General features: G+C 36.0%; 2 pseudogenes; both read left to right on the top strand.

The window, feature by feature from the left end:
- The first annotated feature begins 8,416 nt into the window (after positions 1-8,416).
- LOC132615098 (FRIGIDA-like protein 3) lies at positions 8,417-13,757 on the top strand (annotated as a pseudogene).
- Positions 9,114-17,381, top strand: part of LOC132615097 (FRIGIDA-like protein 3) — a 62,472-nt pseudogene continuing 54,204 nt past the window's right edge.

Below are 17,381 nucleotides of genomic sequence, written 5' to 3'. Positions count from 1 at the left end.
AGATGGGTGGATATGTAAGCCAATCAACTCATGAAAAATCTTATCAAAATATTCTTTTTAAAAAGACTTTTCTTGATTTTATATGTTATATAAAGTCATAATAGAGAAATAAAAATGTTTTATTTTGAAATTAATTAAGGTAAAAAAATTTAGGTAGCGAGACAAGTGTCCTTTCTTACATAAAAAAGCAACATTTTTTTTTTTTTGTAATGTAGCAGTATTTTTGTTTCAAAATGTTGCATATACACTGTATGCGCGCTCATACATTATCAATGTATATAGTATATACATTGATACATTGTATATACACTAACATATTGTATATAGAAATGTATGTACACTAATAGCATATACACAGTATGCACACACATAAAAAAATTATGCCTACAAATTTAGGATACATACATCTATGATATCTGCTATAAATTGTAAAATATAACTACGTTTTGTAATTATTTAAAGTATCGCTCTAAACGATAATTATGAAGCATAATCAGTTACATTAAGTAATTTTTGCATTAATAAAAAGCTAATCAAAATTGAGCTAGCACGGAACCGAAAAACGGCTTACATTTTTTTTTATCAAGAGAACAATTGATGCAATTAGGTTAAAGCATCAAATTTTTGCGCAGATTATCCTTCATATAGATTGGTCTTTAATTTTTTCCCCTCAAATCACTGATCTTTAATTTTTGCCCCGACTTCTCATTCAATGAAAATTTATGGGCCAAAGTACTCTTATTCGTTGGTCTATGAAACTAGATATTCTGGATTCAAACCCCGCCAGAGTATATATATATATATTCGCAGGGCAGGGTTTCATTGAAACTACGCCTATTCGGACAAAGTTATACAGAAACTATGCCTTATCTGGCATAGTTCTGTAGGGACAAGACTTAGCATCTATGTAACTTAATTTCTACAGGACTATGGTGAACAATGCATAGCTTCTTGTAACTTTACCCAAATAGACATAATTTCTATGAAACCTTGCCTTGCATTTTTTTTTTCCGATATCAGGGATACTTTCTGCCACTTTTTATTATTTAAAGTGCCGAAAGACAAAAATTAAAGACCTGCGATTTGAGGGACAAAAATTAAAGACCACCCCAAGATCGGGCAATCGTGCGAATTTAACGATTAAAATTAGGCCCAAACATTTGAGAGCAAATCGAAAAACAAGATAAGCAAGTCAATCAAAGTTTCAACCTTCCGATCTCGAGGTCGTCTGATTTTATGGTGGTTAAACTTTAAATATTTTTATATATCTATATTATGTTTTAAATAGCTTCCTGAAAGCAGCTCTTTTTCCACTTCACCCCAAAATCAAACAAAACTTGAATATAAGAAAAGTAGAATGTTTAAAGGCTTATTCTTATTGGGTGAGAAGCATGGGTCATTTGCACTTTTGTACCTATTTTGTGCTGGTCTTTAATTTTTATCCCTCTAAGCAAATAACTTTTTTAGCGGGAAATAAGTTTATATTTTCGCATTGTAATATCCCACAAGTAATGTCCCGCGTCTTAAAGAACTTATGCCGCACTAGGCATAAATTCAATTTTGAAGGACAAAAATTAAAGACCAACCCATTTGAAGGGAAATTCGTGCAATTTCATCACTGGAAAAGGTTTTCTGTTAGCCATAAAGCATTATGGTTATGAGGTGTGAAATGTGAATGTTTTTAAGTTGGCTAAGTTTAAATATTTTATAAATTAGGCTATATTTTAACAAATAATCCAAAAGAGGCTATTTGTACACTTCACTCCAAACTCAAACGAAACTTAAACCTTTTTTTTTTTTGCGCTGATTGGCCTTCATTTGGGGTGGTCTTTAAGTTTTCCCCTTCAAATGTGTGGTCTTTAAGTTTTGTCCTTCGCCCAACATCCTGAGATTGTGGATTCGAACCCCAGCTCAGTAAAAAAAAAATCGCAAAGCAGAATTAAATCTGGCCATACAAATTCTACGCAGAAATTCTACACGTGCCCATGCAAATTCTGCATGAAGGCCGAAATTTAAAGACCAACATTTTGAGGGGTAAAAATTAAAGACCCCTAGCGAAGGATAATCCTGCAAAGTGCCCAAACTTAAATACATTAAGCCCATAAGGGCTTATTCAAATTGGGCTAAAACCAAACTAAAAAACTTTTTTTCCTGCGGATTGCCCTTCAAATGCACTGGTCCTTAATTGTGGTTCCCTCAAATTCGTGGTCTTTAATTTTTTACTTTCGCCTATTCCCTTAAAAGTTAGGCCTTCATGTAGAGATTTGCCTTAAGGTGAACTTTTAACTAAAATTAGGCTTTAAGGCAAACATCTGCCTTAAGATCTAACTTTTGCCCAAAATTAGGCCTATTCGGGCCAAATTAAGACCTTAAGGCAGAGGTTAAATCTTTTCATGCTACTCAAGACATTCCTTTCTTGCTTCTGTATAGCAATTTAGAGAAGATAGACCTTCTTAAGAGTGTATCTTATCTTATTTGCAATTCTTGGAAGAGTTACAGTGGCCATGCTACTGTATTTCCTTTTCCCTTGAATACGCTCTTATTTCTTCCGTTCCTTTGGTCAAACAAATATGTTTGCTTCCTCAATTAGTGAATTTGATGCCTGCATAATCAGCTTATTTACCTTAAGTGAAAAAAATTGTCTTAAGGCAAACTCTGCCTTACGCCTTTTTTTTTTTGTTTTGACTTAGCAGACAAACTAAGGGGTTTTTAGCGAAGGATAAAAATTAAAAACTAGCAATTTGAGGGACAAAAATTAAAGACCACCCCGAATAAGGACAATCGTGCCAATTGCCCTAATAAAACATCAAACGATTAATTAGGCCTCAGTATTTAGTCCAAATCGGAAAACAAGTATCCATATAGAAAATGCTTTCACTGATAATTCGTTACATCTTCTGAAATTTGTAACCGAATCGAAGCTCCGGCGACGTATCAAATTTTTCTCTTTTCAATGGCAGGTTTCATTAACTGTATGATTTCTATTTACATTCTTTTTGTTGATATTTTCTGCTTGTTCCAATGTTAATTAATGAGTTCTCTCAATTTTTTCCATTTTTACTGTTTATATATATAGATAAGTTAACCACATAAAGTATGCCTCTTCTTCAATTATAGGCATTCATCTCAACAAGCCATAGAACCCCATGCATTTTCTACTTGAGACATCCATGCGCATAATTAAAGGAGATATCATATTTTATGTGATTAACTGAATTACCTGATAGACGAATGAACGCACATGCAAAAAAGAATTCCAAAATTTGAACCGAATGTGTTTAATTGGAACACTTTATTAGGAGTTATTGAGTTAAGTTATTTCATCGGAACAAAGCTTAATTTGAATATTTAAATGAAATATCCAGATAAGTTTAGGGCTACCTATCCATTAAGCCAAAGTAAAATGTCATGAGGCTTATTCATATTGGGCTAGCGAGCTGAAAATTGGCTCACATTAGCCCAATAAAGCATCAGGTATGCCTCTTTTTTAATTATAGGCATTCACCTCAATAAGCCATAGAACCCCATGCATTTTCTACTTGAGACGTCAATGCGCATAATTAAAGGAGATAACATGTTTTATGTGATTAATTTAATTACCTAATAGACGAATGAAAACACATGCAAAAAAGAATTCCAAAATTTGAACTGAATGTGTTTAATTGAAACACTTTATTAGGAGTTATTAAGTTAAGGTATTTTATCGGAACAAAACTTAATTTGAGTATCTAATTGAAATATCCTGATAAGTTTAAGGGAAGGCTTATTTATATTGGGCTAGCAAGCTGAAAATGGGCTCAAATTAGCCCAATAAAACATCAATGATCAAAATGAGGCCCAAATATTCAGTCCAAATCAGAAAACAAGATAAGCAAGTTCATATACAAAATGCTTCTCCTTTCACTGATATAAACATTCCTAATCGGAGCTCCGGCGACCTTTCGGGTTTGACCTGCTTCAACGACAGGTTTCTTCGAACTGAATGATTTCTATTTACATTCATTTTGTTCATATTTTCAATGTTTGTTCCAAGTTAAATAACGAGTTTTCTCAATGTTCAGGAAATTTCAAAAATGTGAATCTGCTCAATTGACCACATGTTCAACATTATAGGCAAAAGCTAGAACTTATGGCTGATGGGCAATAAGTTCTTTCGAACGGATTTTTTCAAGTTAAGGTCAATTTTTTAAAATATTTTGTTAATCAGGACAAAAATTCAACAGACACTTTTAGGAATTAGTTGACAAAATACTTTTCAAATTGAGGCAAACACAATTGTCACTCTCCAAATTTTTTTTTTTTCGAAAAGCAAGAATTCATTTCAAAATAAGCAAATTCGAAAATTTGGCTCAACTGCATGATCATTCTTTATTATAAGGGTCAGCGTGAACGTTTAATTAGTAGGTATATCCTATTCTAAGTTTAGATAGACTATCAATCTTTGGCTTGACTATTTTTCTACCCTCACGTTCTTATGATAGTGCATTATTGGTAGGTGCTTAATACTTTTATTATTATTATTTTAAAAAAAGGTTTCAATTTAATATTAAATCGTCTAAATCAACTTTCTGATAATCAGGGAGTAGTGCTTGTATGTGTGGACATGTCACAGAATAACTTGACCTGATGAACATAACAAGAAGATACAATGAACCGGATTAATTATAAGGATCAACGTGAATGTATATTTAATTATTTTTTCGTTCAGATAGACTATCAACCTTAGCTAGCTCTTTTTAAATTAATTTCTATCACTAACTTTGCACATGAATCTCATTGAATATTTAAATTTGAAGTATAGCTGATTGATAAATTGGTGATGTCCTTTCATATACCTTTAAGCATTATTCTTAAGCTTTAATAAATTTAAAGTATAGTTGATTGATTGATTGATTGATTGATTGGTGATGTCCTTTCATGTACCTTTAAGCATTATTCTTAAGCTTTAATTCGAGACACTAGTGATTGCAAATATTGACGGATTTGATTAGATTTGGCGGGTTAAGATGAGTCAAGGTAGGGCTCGAGCTACTCTGTGGAAGGGAATAGATTCCTCTTAGTCAAAAAACTACATGGAAAAATAACCCTCTATGACTATTTAGAAAAAATAATTACTCAAAATAGCCCATATTTGTAAAATTAGCCGAAATAGCCCAATTTGTATCCCCTTCTTCAAAAGCTTGCTGTATATTTGTACCCTCACTGCAATTGAAAAAAAAATTGTATATTGTTGTATACAACTGAATTTTCTTGGATATAAACACCTCTTATACATTATTATACACTCAATACATTATTATACACTTTTATACAAGGTTGATCATTGTCTACTTCATATGTATAAAGTTGTATATTATTGTATAATATTGTATATTGTGAAAAATGTGGGGTGTAATTTTAAAATATGGCTACGAAAATGTAATTTTGTATGCTAGATTGTACATTATTAAAATTTTCCAAGTTACGTTGTATAGATAGGTCAATTTTTTTAAGAAATACTCTCTCTGTTTCAATTTATGTGAACCTATTTCCTTATTAGTCCGTGCAAAAAAGAATGACCTCTTTCTATATTTGGAAACACTTTACCTTTATACAATGATTTATAACCAAACAAAATATATGTGACTCATTCTGGACCACAAGTTTAAAAGTCTTCTCTTCTTTCTTAAACTCTGTGTCCAGTCAAATGGGTTCACATAAATTGAAACGGAAGGAGTATATATTATATCTTGAATATCCAAGTTTGGGTGGCTTAATGACCCCTATTTATGTTTTCAGTTAATCTTGACACACTTAATTCAACTTATCTAAAAGATGGGCAGATATGTAAGCCAATCGACTCATGAAAAACCTTATCAAAATATTCTTTTTAAAAAGACTTTTCTTGATTTGATATGTTATATAATGTCATAATAGAGAAATAAAATGTTTTATTTTGAAATTAATTAAGGTAAAATCTCTTAGGTAGCGAGACTAGTGTCCTTTCTTACATAAAAGAGCAACATTTTTTAAAAACGTAGCGGTATTTTTGTTTCAAAATGTTGCACATACACTGTATGCGTGCTCATACATTATCAATGTATATAGTATATACATTGATACATTGTATATACACTAATACATTGTATATAGAAATGTATGTACACTGATAGCATATACATAATATGCACGCGCATACAAAAATTATGCCTACAGATTTGGAATACATATATTAAAATTAAGCCCAAACATTTTAGAGCAAATCGAAAAACAAGATAAGCAAGTCAACCAAAGTTTCAATCTTCCGACTTCCAGGTCATCTGATTTTATGGTGGTTAAACTTTAAATATTTTATATATTTATATTATGTTTTAAATAACTTCCTGAAAGCAACTATTTTCCACTTCACTCCAAAATCAAACAAAACTTGAATATAAGACAAGTAGAATGTTTAAAGGCTTATTCTTATTGGGCGAGAAGCATGGGTCATTTGCACTTTTGTACCTATTTTGTGCTGGTCTTTAATTTTTATGCCTCAAAGCAAATAACTTTTTTCGCGGGGCATAAGCTTATATTTTTGTATCGTTATGTCCCGCGTCTTAAAGAACTTATGTCCGACTAAGCATAAATTCAATTTTGAAGGACAAAAATTAAAGACCAGCCCATTTGAAGGGAAATTCGTGCAATTTCATTACTGATGGAAAAGGGTTTCTGTTAGCCCATAAAGCATTAATGGTTATGAGGTGTGAACTGTGAAATTTGTTTTTAAGTTGGCTAAAGTTTAAATATTTTGTAAATTAGACAATATTTTAACAAATAATCCTAAAGCGACTATTTGTACACTTCGCTCCAAACTCAAACAAAACTTAAAACTTTTTTTTTGCGCGGATTGACCTTCATTTGGGGTGGTCTTTAATTTTTTTCCCTTCAAACTGGTGGTCTTTAAATTTTTCCCTTCGCCTAACACCTTGAGGTTATGGGTTCGAACCCCAGCTCAATAAAAAAATAAAATTCGCAAGGTAGAATTAAATCTGGCCATGCAATTTGGGCCTTAAGGCAGAATTTGCATGAGCACAGGCAGAATTTGCATGGGCAAAAATTCTGCCTGTGCCCATGTCATTCTGCCTAAAGGGAAAAATTTAAAGACCACCATTTTGAGGGATAAAAATTAAAGACCACCCCCAGCGAAGGCCAATCCTGCAAATTGCCCAAACTTAAATACATTAAGCCCATAAAGGCTTATTCAAATTGGGCTAGAACCAAACTGAAAAACTTTTTTTTTCCCACGGATTGCCCTTCAAATGCACTGGTCTTTAATTTTTTCCCTTCAAATTGGTGGTCTTTAATTTTTGACCTTTGCCTATTCGGATAAAAGTTAGGCCTTAAGGCAAACCTCTGCCTTAAGGTCTAACTTTTGCCCAAAATTAGGCCCATTCGAGCAAAATCAAGACCTTAAGGCAGAGGTTAAATCTTTTCATGCTACTCACGACGTTGCTTTCTTGCTTCTGTATTGCAATTTAGAGAAGATAGACCTTCTTAAGAGTGTATCTTAACTTCTTTGCGATTCCTCAAAGGGTTACACTGGCCATGCTACTGAAATACGCTCTTATTTCTTCCATTACTTTGGTCAAATAAATATGCTTGCTTCCCCAATTAGTGAATTTGATGCCTGCATAATCAACTTCTTTAGCTTAAGTGAAAAAAAAAAAATTGCCTTAAGGTAAACTCTACCTTACAATTTTTTTAATTTTTTTTGTTTGACTGAGCGGAGATTCGAACCCAAACCAAGGGATTTTTAGCAAAGGACAAAAATTAAAAACTAGCAATTTGAGGGACAAAAATTAAAGACCACCCCGAATAAGGACAATCGTGCAAATTACCCTAATAAAACATCAAATGATCAATTACGCCCAACTATTTAGTCCAAATCGGAAAACAAGATAAGCAAATATCCATATAGAAAATTCTTTTTGTTGATATTTTTTGCTTGTTCCAATGTTAATTAATGAGTTCTATCAATTTTTTCCATTTTTACTGTTTATATATATAACTAAGTTAACCACATAAAGTATTCCTCTTCTTTAATTATAGGCATTCACCTCAATAAGCCATAGAACCCCATGCATTTTCTACTTGAGACGTCAATGCGCATAATTAAAGGAGATGACATATTTTATGTGATTAATTTAATTACCTAATAGACGAATGAAAACACATTAAAAAAGAATTCCAAAATTTGAACTGAATGTGTTTAATTGGAACACTTTATTAGGAGTTATTGACTTAAGGTATTTTATCGGAACAAAACTTAATTTGAGTATCTAAATGAAATACCTGATAAGTTTAAGGGAAGGCTTATTTATATTGGGCTAGCGAGCTGAAAATGGGCTCAAATTAGCCCAATAAAACATCAATGATCAAAATAAGGCCCAAATATCATCTTAATTAACGTAATATTGCTTTAACACTTGCCAAAAGGACCTGTATTTACCTTACAAACACTTGCCAAAAGGATCTAATGACTCTGTTATTTAGACTCTTTAAAAGTATCACCGGTTGCGTGTTGAGTTCTCCGTAAGTAGTTGCATGGCATCATTTTGTGAGAGTTGAGCGACATAGGCTATTGATTCTTCTGCCATTATTTCTTTTTTCTCTTCTCTATTTGGTCGCATGATGAGTCAGTCTGTCTTGTCTCAATTGTGGCACAATTTGCCTAGTGGACACTAGACAAAGGATTCTTTCTTTTTGTTCTTCTTGGGATTGGGGTAGGGAGTGTTGGTGCACAGATCTTGAGGAAATATTTTATTGTATGCTAAGTTTTTGAGTTCATCTCTTTGATGAACTCTGTGATTCCAGATATTGCAGATATTTGAGTGATCATGGCTGAGACAGATCTTCCTATGATGATCAAAAGTGTACCATCCCTGATTGAACAATTGGTGAACATTAAATGATCTTAAATCTCATGAAGATGCCTCCATAGATAAGGATTTACTCAAGGATATTGAAGGACATTTCTGGAATCTAGTGGCCGCAATACTGAACAAGTCTTTGGAACTGGAAATTAGAGAGAAGGCCTTTAAGGAACAAGAATATGATGCTCATCTGCTGATTTCTTCACGAGAGGCAGATATCGCTGCAAGGGAACAAAATTTATGGGATCACTTGCAAGAACTTAAAGATGCCGCAGTGTCTGCAATTGCTGCAGCACGGGGAATCCTCAAGTGGCATCTCTTGGACATACAGATGTAGAGGACAGCAAAGACATTGAGGTAAGCAGCTCTCTTGGTGAAACAAATGCACTTCATACTGGCTCAGAGGTAAAATCCTCTGGCAAAGCTGCTGAAAATGCTGATGGTGTTTCTGGTAAGGTCAAACCTCGACCAGAACTGACACAATTATGTGAGCAGATGGATGCAAAAGGGATTCATTATATTATGGAAGAGAGTAAAAAGAACGTGACCTCAATTTCTGAGGAACTCTCCGTTGCCCTTGATGGTGCAACTGAACCAGTCCGTTTGGTACTGGCTTCACTTGAGTTCTTCTACTCTAATAATGAATCTATCCAAAGCTCGCGCCAAGCCTGCCTTGTTTGTATGGAAGCCATAGCCACCTTGTTGGCCAAGGCTAAACCAGGTGCTGATCACCTTCTGTGCCCTGGAATTAAGCAGCAAGCCAAGGCCATTGCTGATGAATGGAAGCATAAGTTGGCTACTGCAGGCACTGATGCTGCCAATCAAGCTTCATTGGAAACTGAGGCATTTTTGCAGCTCCCTGCAACTTTTAGGATTGCTTCAGAGTTTGATGAAGAAGAGCTCTGCAAGGTTGTTCTTGCAGTGGCTCACAATAGGCAGGCACCTGAGCTCTGCCGTTCTCTTGGCTAATGCTAGGTTGGTGTTCTTTTAACTGACCTGATGCGGTCTGGAGACCAGATCATCTCTTTTGAGATGCTCATTTCGCTGGATAATATTGGACCTTTGTAGTGAGGAATTGTTCAATGAAGCATCTAATAGTTACTTGCAACCATTTTACTTCATCAAACAATTATGCAACCATTTATGATGTTTAATTCTATTATTATTTCTTTGCAGATGTCATTGAAGCGTTGATTCATAATGAGAAGCAAATCGATGCTGCTTGTTTTATTCATTCTTTTCGAGCTGACTGAAAGATTTCCCCTTGTCCCACTCCTGAAAGGCTATTTGAAGGACTTGAGACGAAATGCACAAGGGAAGGGAGGTAACTCGGGGAATGCAGAGCTACTGCTAGCCAAATTGATCCTTTGGTTGTTGTGCATTTGTTAAGTTTGACCCTTTGGTAGCATGTATTTCTGTTAAGATAGTTGCATGCATGCCCAATGATCGATGATATAGGTAGATGAAGTCATTAGTTGTTACAAGTATTAATCCACTTGTACTTTATTATACAAATACGGTATAATAAATGCAGCGTAAGACTACGTACAATAGACTCTTGTGGTCCGGCCCTTCGCTAGACCCCGCCCATAGCGGGAGCTTAGTGCACCGGCCTGCCCTTTTACCCTTTATTATATAGATATGGCATATGCATACTCAAGGCTAATTTAGTTCTTAGAATGCAAAAAGTAATCTAATATTGAGAGTGAAGAAAATAGTAGTCTTAAGTTACCATGAACTTGATGTATATTACTTTTCAACTCTCCGGTTAATCAATGGAAATTTCATGAAATAAAGCACCGAAATCCGTGTCAAAAAGATATTTAAATAGTATCCACATAGCCGTCTATCTAAATGGGCATTTTCTCTTTACACCAAAAGAAGTAAATTAAACAAAAGAAGACTTTTAAATAGGTGTTACATTGATGTCATTGTTTTGAAACAGTTTCCTATTTCTCTCATGCCAAATTATTTGAAAAAACGCTTAGAGTTGTACTTTGGCAAGCTCCCTTCTTTTTGGTTTTTTGATTATCGAAAAATCTCCAAGGGCCACTGGTGCATAGTTTGATGCTTAATGTGTCTGCCCCTCTACCCTTTTTAAGCCAACTTCCTTTTATCGCCATATTTCTTCTAACTCTTAACTCATGATTGCCTCTGTCATGGTCCTGGGTAGTACTGTTGCACCTTTCTACCTTGAGCTCAAAATTTTTTATAACTGTGCTACAGAAGTAACATGTAAAAATTGTATGATTTATGTCATCCTTTGAACTGCCTACAAACAACGCTGGGTTTAGATTATCGGCCTCTTTTCTTCAATTTATTATCGCATTCGTACTGCACATCAGGCGAAGGAAACTATTTTTTGGGTCCCTTCGTGTCGCCCCCTTTCCTCCCCACCCCCAAAAAAAAAAAAAAAGCATGGACGAGGATATGTATTCTGGTCTCTATTTGATGCACTAGATATTGGAAAAACAAAGATTTGGGTGTGGTCAATGTTGTTAGCATGACCTGGCAGGGTAGCGAAAAAATGTGTGTACAATGATTTATAAGGAAGACCAAAATAACTGAACTATAAATTATTGGCATTATGTTCTAAACGCCCTAAACTTGCACCGGGTTTTGTAGGCAACCTATCAACTTCCATTTCTTCCATTTTAATACCTCAACATGATGAGAAATGACTATTAATAAATGTCTCTCACCGTTGATCATGCTTATGTGGTAATAACATAACTGATGCGGCAGAAGTGCGTGGAAATCACATTTATAAAGTGCGTGAAAATTATGATTCTATTAGGGAATAGAGGGGTTTATTATGGGTACTTTTAGGTTGTTTATGGTGACGAAGGGCAACTGAAAGCCTGAGAGATGGTGGAATGACGGTGGGGTTCTATGGCATGGGAGGCTCCTGATGGAGATATGATGAAAAGGAAAAGAAAGAAAAAGAGTAGAAATTTTGTAAATTATTATTTTAAGAAACATGGAACTCATAAATTATACACATTTCAGACAATAAAAGGCTAAACATATGACCTGTCACAACGATTGAGGAGCACACTTGGTCGGAAGTGTTTATTAGTTATGTTTTTACCAAGTAGAGGTGTTAAAATGGGGAAAATGCAAGTTGCTCCCATTCTGCCTAAATTATTTTACCTAGAGGTGTTAAAATCCGGTGCAAGCTTAAGGGGCAATTAGGCCATTCTACCTAAATTATTTTAACGTTGTGCAAGTAAATTGGGAATTTGAAGAAATGGAACTTGGGAATGAGTGGGTTAGAGTTTACCTATAAACACTCTAGGTGAAGCCAAATTTATTCCAAGCCAAATTTATTCCTAGTCCTTGATTGCTTAATATGGAGATAAACATAGGATGCAATGTGAATACTTTTTCACAAATAAATGCAAGATTCAATTTAAGCTTTTTTTAGCTTTTTAGTTTAAGAGTTTTCATGAAGTAGCAAGCCTGGTTAATGAATACAGGTAGAACAACCATATGAAGCAACTTGCCTTAGGATTTGAGAGGTAAAAATAACATATTTGCGCATGCAACTTTTATCAGGGAATGAATTAGATTATCTAGAAATGAACAAGTTGTAAGAAAAAAAGAAAAGTACCTGGAAGTAGCAAAGGCGAACCTGAAGCATAGCGGTCATGGCTGACGAAATAATGACCAGCTTGAGGCCCTTCTACTTTTATGTTAATTTTAGTGGGACTTTAATTCTTGAATCTACTGAACCCCCAGGAATTAGCTCAATTGGCTAAGGTTGAGAGACTTGTACCTTTGGTCACAGGTTCGAGTGATGAGCCAAGCGAACTAACCCTGGTACTTTTAAGTGGAGAAAAGTAGAGGGGCAGGACCATCATCCCCGAGTTTCGAAGGCTTCTGTTGGCCCAAGGGGTCGGCTCCAGATGGTTTTCTCGGTCATCATAAAAAAATACTTGAATGTACATATGAATTTGCTTCTTTCTGAGGTTTGACAATGAAATATCACCAAGTCCAACTTGTTACTTGTAACTTGTGTATCAAAAGCGAAAAAAGAGAGGCAAAAGGGAAGTTTGACATATCTTATCTCTTGTTTAGCAAACTCTCTTACAGAATATAGTGCAATGCGCAGGAACTTGGAGCTGTAAAGGCAATAGTACGTTGCATTCGAGATTACAAGCTTGAAGCAGAATATCCGCTTGAGCCACTGCAGAGAAGGGTTGCTCAGCTGGAGAAAGCCATTTCTAATGACAAAGACAAATCTAATGATAAGAAAAGACGTTCTGGACTTCTGGTTCAGGTAAACACCAGCAATTCAAGAGACCACGACCGTATGGATCTACCAGACATGCTAACGTTCCTAGCAGACAGCCCGTGTCTGCTTTAATTGCGATTGCTAATAATCCAAGCAGACAGGTCCCCTCTGCTTTTGTTGAGAGAGCAACTTATTCAGGATTGCCCAATAAGTACGCTTATGTCAGTACATCTCATGATTATCAACCTCCAAGTCAAGATGCATATCCCCAGCAATCCCATGAGCAGACATCATATTATTGTCCAGCTGATGAGGGCATTACTGCAAATACTTATACAGCTCCCCCGCCATCCAGTTATGGCAGTTATGCAGGCGCCGCATTACCAACAGCGGATGAGAGAATTAATGCAAGTTCTTTTACACCTTCTGTTCCATCTAGTTATGTCAATTATGCTGGCAGCGGAACGCCAACAGCACACCAACCCTACATGTAATAGATAGACTAGTAACGAGCATTTGTTTGTGGTAACAGGTTTTTCTTGCGAAGACATAGTAGATCACTATCCTGATAATTTGCTACCCATAATAATATTTTTGGCTTGACTATAAGCACCGATCTTTTCCCAGTATTTCATTATCTGTGAAGCTTAACTTTTTATCCTAGAAGTGCATTATGTAGGGAGAATCTGAACATAAGTTTCTGCATAACATAAGCTCATCAACAGAAGTGGTAAAATGGTGTTACCATTGACCTGGATTTGAAATTTGATGGTAGCTGATGCCAATGGCGGCAACCGATGATCCCTCCCATTCTCCTCTATCTTATTATTAGAAGAAACTGTGTTATATTAGGCTAGAAATTGAATAATAATATGCTAGTGGAAGGTAGTATGTACTTGGTGCAATTATCTTAATGCGGACAAGCTGGTTTGGACACTGTCGTCATTAAAAATTAGAAAAGTTAGAAGGGTAGATGCAATTGTGTGTTGCTTCACTTTAGAAGTTTTTTTTTTTTTTTTTTGTGGTCCCATCAAACTTCTCTGTGATATGTGTTGGAAATATGTTTTGATTCTTGCAATCGCATTTTGAAAAGTCTATTGGATTACCATTGGAAATTAAACTCTTTGTACTCTATACAATCGAAGACTTCAGACTATGTTTCTCTCACTAAAGAACTCCAAATATCCAAGGCTTCGAAATATTAACGTTTGGATGGAAAATTAAAATCTTCCAAATTAGATCCAAATATGGCCTCGCAATAAAATGAAATAGTGTATGTACATATTGGAAAATAAAAGGTACCTCATTTTCATAGTACCATGATAGTAAGGTCAGAAGTTATTCAGAGACAAAATAGTATTTCTTTTGCCAGGTATGGAATATTATCCTTTTATCTTTTTGTAACTTTTTGGCTTGTAATATCATTATTTTGATGTAATCTTATTTGCTCGGGTAATTCAAATATATGATATTTTTTCTGATAATAATTACTTTCAGACACAGTTTTTTTCTTTCTATATCTGATCTTATTTGGGGGATGTAATCATTTTATTTACTTTGTTTTGATTTTTGTTGATTCATCAACTTGTAATTATGATTATCAATTGATCGTATTCTCTTCTGTTTTGTTTCATTCTGTTTTACGACCTGGGACTGGAAGTGGAACTTTTTATATTGATCTCTAATAGGAATGAGTTTTCTTAAACCGAAAGTAAATTTATCAAGGCATTATAGACTCTAATATCAATTGTGTTCTTGAATTTCTGTAATTATTTTTTGGGAATTTGACATATTACCTTAAGATACCCTGCTTTTGACTATTTGATGGTAAGAAATTTATTCTCTACATTGAGTTTTCAATTAATGTACATATTATTTTTTAATAAAGGTTATTCACAAGCTTAAACTCTCCCATTATTTTAATTTTCTCAATCTATATATATCTATATAAAGCCGGGACATGAGTCCGGTGATATGGCACTCTCCTGAGCCAGGATTTTGATTTATCTTTTCCTTATTTTTTGGATGTTACCCCCATCATTCTTTACTTCAATTCATAGTAAAAGCCCAACAACAACAACCAAAAAAAAAAAAAAAAAAACACACTCATTTAAACAATGAACCGTTGTGTGAGGACCCGCCATGTAGGTGCCACTTGGCACATATATTTGCCATGTGGAATGATTACATAAGAGGAAGAGTACATATTATGGGAAGATTCTAGAGATATAGGGAGGTTTCCCTTGGAAGACCCTAAAATTTCATAGATTTGCATGGAAAGTCCTTGGAATACTCTAGGTGTGTAGAGATTTCTAGAATAGGGGCTTATTAGTAAATATGTAGGGACTTGTATAATAATTATTATTTACATACTAGTCCCTAGGTGAGTAGTACAAATAAGAAAGTCATTCATTTGTAAATCATTAAGCAAAATCAATAAGTCTTCTATAATAAAAAACTTCCTTCTAGCAAATTTCTCTTGTCTTTCTCAATTACTACTCCCTTAGCGATCTTGAGCGTAGTAAACTAGGTTGACTTGGCATAGCAAGATCGTGAGCAAGTTGTGCAAGAACGTGAGCGAGTTGCCAAGTGCCGCACGTGCTCTTAATTGAAGACTAAGGACGTGACAACGTGGTATCAGAGCGAAGGTTACGACTAAGGGAATGGCAAACGACGGAGAAATCAACGCTGCTAAAACCCAAGCCAACGTCACCCAGGATGCTGCTGGCAAGAAGGGCCATAACAAAAAGAGGAATGACGCCAACAAGATCCAGGAGGTGCCGCCAGAGGTTGTGCCAAATGAAAGGCTTACATCCCAAGAACCATCTACCACTGAGGCGAGCGAGGATGACGTGGAGGTCCTGTCCGAGGACGTCTTGCTCGGTAAAGAGTGGGTTATGAAGGTTAACGTGGGGATGGACGCCATCGACATATTTGGCCAACGTTTGGGCAAGGTGGAGGGCACTCTTAGCGTTCTTGAGGGGCATACTCTTGAAGAGATTGAAAGCATCCGAAATGAATTGGAAGGGCACATGCAGGCTGAGATTGAGGTAAAGCAAACCATCACTAGCTTAGAGTGCAGACTCATGGAGGCGTTGAGTATTATCGATGCCATGAAGGCAAAGATAGTGGCATTCGAAGAGCAGGTCAACGTTGGTGTGACTGAGGCAGTCAACAATGTTGTCGTGATGAGGGAGGCTAAGATCGAGGCTCATAAGCCACCAGTATTCAAAGGGGTTCGTGATGCACAAGAGGTGGAGAACTTTCTTTAGCACTTGGAGAATTATTTCAGGCATGGAAAAGTGAGGGACGATGAGGCCAAGATCAACACAGCTGTGTTGTACCTAACAGAGACTGCCATGTTATGGTGGAGAAGAAAGGTTGCCGATGCTGACAGAGGTCTATGCACAATCAACACGTGGGATCAGTTCAAGCATGAGTTCAAGCGATAGTTCTTCCCAAATGATGTCTTGGATGAGGCAAGGCGCAAACTTAGAGAGTTGAAGCAGACGGGGAGCATTCGCGACTATGTCAAGGAGTTCACCACCCTTATGCTTCAAATTCCCAACCTCACTAGTGATGACTTGTTATTTCACTTCATGGACGGGTTACAGAACTGGGCTAAAAAAGAGTTGCAACGCCGACAAGTCAGTGATATAGACCAAGCCATAGTGGAGGCAGAGTCTTTGATGGATTTCAAGCATGACAAACGCGACAAAGGCAAAAGTCATGAGTCAAGGGGTGGCAATACCACAGGTGGGGGAGACTGTGGTAAGAATAAAGAGTATCAACAATACTACTCCAGGACTCAAAATGCCAACAAGTTCGATGGCAAAAAGTCAAATGGTCGTCAGGGCTATGCCGAAAAGAAGGCACAGAACGAGAAGAAGGGATGCTACTTATGCGGAGGGCCGCACAACTTCAAAAATTGCCCTGACTTGAAGAGCCTTAGCGCTATGGTGCATAAAAGAAATGAGCAGACGCAAACGCAGAGTATGGGAATCACACAGTTGAGGACGATTAGCTATGTGGCGCTGTCGCGAAGCAAGATAGTCAAACCAATGATAATAAAAACCAGTACGTGGATCTCACCATCAATAACAAGCCCGCTCGTGCACTGGTAGACACTGGGGCGACTCACAATTTTGTGACCGAGGCTGCAGCGAAGAGACTAGAGTTGAAGCTTGCTCCAATTAATGCCCTCGTCAAGACCGTGAATGCTAAGCTAGAAAATGCTCGTGGTGTAGCTA

This window comes from Lycium barbarum, chromosome 10 (genome assembly GCF_019175385.1).
Source record: "Lycium barbarum isolate Lr01 chromosome 10, ASM1917538v2, whole genome shotgun sequence".
NCBI lineage: Eukaryota > Viridiplantae > Streptophyta > Magnoliopsida > Solanales > Solanaceae > Lycium > Lycium barbarum.
Note: the sequence above shows the minus strand (reverse complement) of the source record. Positions and strands in the feature narration are given on the sequence as shown.